We start from the raw sequence: 4802 nt of genomic DNA on the forward strand, positions 1-4802 counted from the left end.
AACGTGAACCTATTACCACATTTTCATTATTACTTTATTCCTGTTTTAATGACACCCCTGATCATTAGAGCTCAGCTCCGTGACAGTTAGCTCACACTGGATTTTTCAAACATTGTTAGCGCTTTGGGAATAAGGTGGTATCCATGATATATCACGTGACGAACATGGAGCCCGAAAAATGCATGAAGCTTGAATCAATAGCTTCCCGAATTTTAGGCGAGTGATAAGTGTCTCGGTTTGATTCAATGTGTGCCTGAAATGAAGAGCAAAATCCCTTTGTTTGTTTGTTTGTTTGTTTGTTGTTTAACGCCGCACGCAGCAATATTCCAGCTATATGACGGCGGTCTGTAACTAATCGAGTCTGGACTCGGCAATCCAGTGATTGACATCATGAGCATCGATCCATGATCCCGTTGGTCTCCTCTTACAAACATAGTTGCTTTTTACGGCAAGCATGGGTGGCTGAAGACCACGGATCTTCACGGGTCAAGTAAAATCCCAGAACAGTAGGAAAGTCATTCTTCTTTAGAACGGAGAACAGATGGGGTAATATCTTTTTCTGGCACATAAAAAGATGTAGTAACAATCGAAACATGATATAGGTTCTGGCAATTTGACAGAAATGTTGCATTGAAAGAATAAAAAACAAGTTGAAATTCATAAAGAAAAACAAAGAAATGGGCGAGAAATGGGCTTCACACATTTTACCCATGTGGAATATATTATATGTGTGTGTCTGTATGTACATGTATGTGTGTATCATATTATTAATTAAAAGTTTCAGATGTGTTCACAAATAAGGGGCCAGGAATGTAGGATTCGGTTCTATAGCCAATTTGGGAAGGCTACCGGTAAAGGGACTACATAGTCGATCACTGTTTTGGAGGAATCAGGTAAAATAAAGAGTATTTGAAAAAATGCATGATTTGTGGGTGAAAAATGACTTAATTGTTACGTATGGACTTAAATAATGTTTACAGGGTTCATGAAGGTACCACATAGTCGGACGCACTTTTATGCAGCATAAAGTCAGCGCAATCGGGCACCTTCCATCATTCCTCACAGCCTAACAGCGATGGCGATCTGTTTCTTACTGCCCCACATAAGCTCTGAGGCTCATGGGGCCTAACATTTGAACATGAATAATATATATTGATGGCAATGCGACTAGAAAGCAGTATTTAAAACAAAAAGATGTCTTTGTCTCCGGCATCCTTGTCTATATAAAACCAGTTTTGTCATGTAAAAAGCTCTTTTTCTGTCAATGATACATGTTTGTAATGCGAATATTTTTGTTTTCATAATTATTTCAAAGTTATCTATGTATCTCTCAAACGATAAAGTCATGTATCATTGAAGAGAAACATTAAATAAGTATCTGCTTGTATGAGAACTGTTTAAGTTTAGCGATTACAATATTGATGGTGAGAGTTTGGGTGACACAGGAACTCGTTATTGGTCAGTAGATAAAAATATATACCCCCTAGATGTAAGTAGAGACTTATATGTAGGGGGTATATATTTTTATTTACTGACCAATAACGAGTTCCTGTGTTCGGGTGGTGTGACGGTTGATAATGGGAGTTCAGGTTCTTGACGTCAGCTTGATAATAAAAGTGAGTGAGTGAGTTGGGTTTAACGCCGCTTTTAACAGTATTCCAGTTATATCGCGGCGTGTCAGCTTAATGTGGGAGGACAGCCCGAAGTGATGCAGGTCTCCGACGTTTATCACTTCGGTGAAACCCACGAGCACGGGTATGCTGCTGACAAACCTAGAAACGTAATCGGGGTGAACCGGGATTCGAACCCACAATCCTAGGTTCCTGGCGTGCCCAAGGGACGCAACTCTGCACAGAGAATCGCGGCGCCTTAGATGACTGGGCCACCCGTGCCCCCTAAAATGGTGTTGATATACCCCTACAAGAATTAAAGGTTATTTATGTCTCAGCATTGATTTTAAGTTTTATGGACCCTTCGGGAAATCAAGCTCCTCCACATTTTCCGGAAAGCCGCATAACAATGAACGGCACGTGTGACTAAAATATAACGGCTTAGCGACTCGTCTGGGAATAAGTTGTAAAAAATCATAGTATGATTACTGACGTTTAAATTGGACGCAACTCTGCATAGCGAATCGCAGCGCCTTAGACGACTTGGCCACCCGTGCCCCCCTTGATAATAAAATGATAAAACATGATAATATGTTTGTCCTTTTAATTGCATTCTGCTATTAAATGTATCAATTTTACTGACAACTGAATTTTGTAATTAACAAAATTCAAATATTTCAGTCCATGGTACATCTGCGAGTATAATGGTTTATCATTTATGAATACAAACCTGACGGTCTTAGGTATAAGTGAGTATAAGTGATTGAGTGAGTTTTTAGCAATATTCCAGCAATAGTACGTCGGGGGACACCAGAAATGGGCTTCACACATTGTACCCATGTCGGGAATCGATCCCTGGTCTTCGGCGTGACGAGCGAACGCTTTAACCACTAGGCTACCCCACCGCCACTCTCAGGTATAAAGGGACCACGTCCACCATTACGCATGCGCGTGTTGTTTGAGCAATGTTGTACTTTTTTCGATTGAGCAAGGTTATACCTCTGCTAATAACAAGATATATGCAGATGAGCACACGGTACTCATAATTATTGTTTTCTGGTAAAACGAACACACACATTGTCAGCACACATTTTCTCAATTATATATTTCTCAAATTCTAATCATACCATTCTTTGACAAGGCACTACACCGTCAGTTTTAAAGCTATTCAGTTCATTTTTATTTATTTTGGAGTGATGACATTGTTGATTACGAATCTCAACTCAATACCGACCAAGTGGTCCCTTTCCAGCAGCCTTCCCCAATTAGTTATCATTTTACGTGGGCTTCAAGAAGGTGTTTTTTGTGTATGGTCTGGTCCGGTGTGAGCAGACATTATACAAAAATAGTGCAAAGAAGGTCCGCAGCGATGGGCTTCTAATATAACACTATGTGGAGATAAATAGGGCCCAAATTTGCAACTATGCAGTATTGATGCAAACAAATGCTCTATAACGTTTCATGAAATGTGAATGGCAAAACTCTGTAAGGTAATCTCTGTTGAAGTTGACTTGGTGAAGTTCGGAAGCAATTTTGATGCTAAAATCAGGAAAATTTGTAATGTGGCCCCAATGTGTATTTATTTACAAATGTGTTTGTTCCCCTATTTAGTAAGCAATTTAGTAACATTTACGTAGTGCACTTAGACTGCATTTAATCCTTTAATACCAGTTTGTACCTGTTCAAAACAAAATACAATCAAGCAGTGTACAGAATAGAATTCCTGTATTATTTATTCTCACTCCTGTAACCTTGCGGGAATAAATGAAATGTATGCTTTTGTTTGTTTATTTTGAAACATACGCGACTGTCTTCGCAAATGTTTATCATAGATATCCCACCCCACTCCTATCCAAGAAACTAACCGGGGGGTTAAATAGTTTCTCTATCACCCCTTAATGAAAATCGTATACCTATCAGGATCAAGGGCACACATATGTTATCATAAAACAAATGTTAAAAGTGTTATAAATGTTGGCATAATAGTGAGGCTCATGGGGTGGCCACTTTGAAAAACATCCTCCATTGCATACCTTTACACACTTTCCATGGAATGTTGTATGCAGACTTCTTAGATGTGTGACACATTTATTTTCAGTAGCAGAGACAGATCTAGACCACAATTCTATAAGACATGATCGCAATGAAAGCCCAAACGGATGCCTATATTGCTTGTTTGTTTGTTTAGTGCCGCACTCAGCAATAACCCACCTGTATGTCAGCGTCCTGTAAGTAATCAACTTTGGACCAGACAATTCAGTGATTGATATGGTTAGCATATTAATCCCCGTGGGGGCATCCGATCCAATTAGTCGCCTCTTACGACCAGTGTACGTGTATGTTACCAGCATACGTGTTCGTTTATGTTAGAATGATTCTAACCTGGAATCCCCAATGGGATATGTCTAATGAAAGTGAACGGGTATTGGGTAACCACGAGAAGCCACACTTCAAGTGTAACGGAAACTCATACCTTGATACTTTCTCAAAAGATAGAATGTATTTATTGACATTTATTTAACCGTTTTGCCTTTAAAGATTGCTCCTTGAATAAATAACATAAGTATCATTTTCATTTCACTTTCATCCAGGAATGCAAACTGTCGTCAACATCAGTAATGGTGATGCTTTTGTTAATGATGCTTACATCAAGACAGCTGAAGTAAATTATTAACTCACTCGCTTTCACACATCTACTCATGACCATAACATTTATTATAAATCAATGCGTGTATAGGTATATTGGTGTATGTGTAGATGTATTATATGCTACCAGATGTGTGATCATTACAACGTGTGCATTAAGATCCCAATGTGTGCAAGCGTAAAAAGTCATGTTGATAGGCAAAAATAATAATGAAAGCGAGTCTTGGAATCGAACACCGACCAGCGAATCCTGGTACAGATAATCAATGCGCCTTGGATCACTGGTTTCACCGTCATACAAAAATATTGAGTGAGTATTCCCTCTGTTATCATACTGCATTCTGTCTTCACTATCTATACACTGGGGGCGGTCGGGTAGCCTAGTTGTTAAAGTGTTCGATTCCCGACATTGGTGCAATGTGTGAAGTCCATTTCTAGTGTCCCCCGCCGTGATACTTGTGGAATATTGCTAAAAGTGGCGTGAAACCCCACTCACTCATTCACTCATCCATTCACAGACTTGAAGTGACGAAAAACGCACAGATG

Source organism: Haliotis cracherodii, unplaced genomic scaffold (genome assembly GCF_022045235.1).
Source record: "Haliotis cracherodii isolate W230 unplaced genomic scaffold, xgHalCrac1.p SCAF_19, whole genome shotgun sequence".
Lineage (NCBI taxonomy): Eukaryota > Metazoa > Mollusca > Gastropoda > Lepetellida > Haliotidae > Haliotis > Haliotis cracherodii.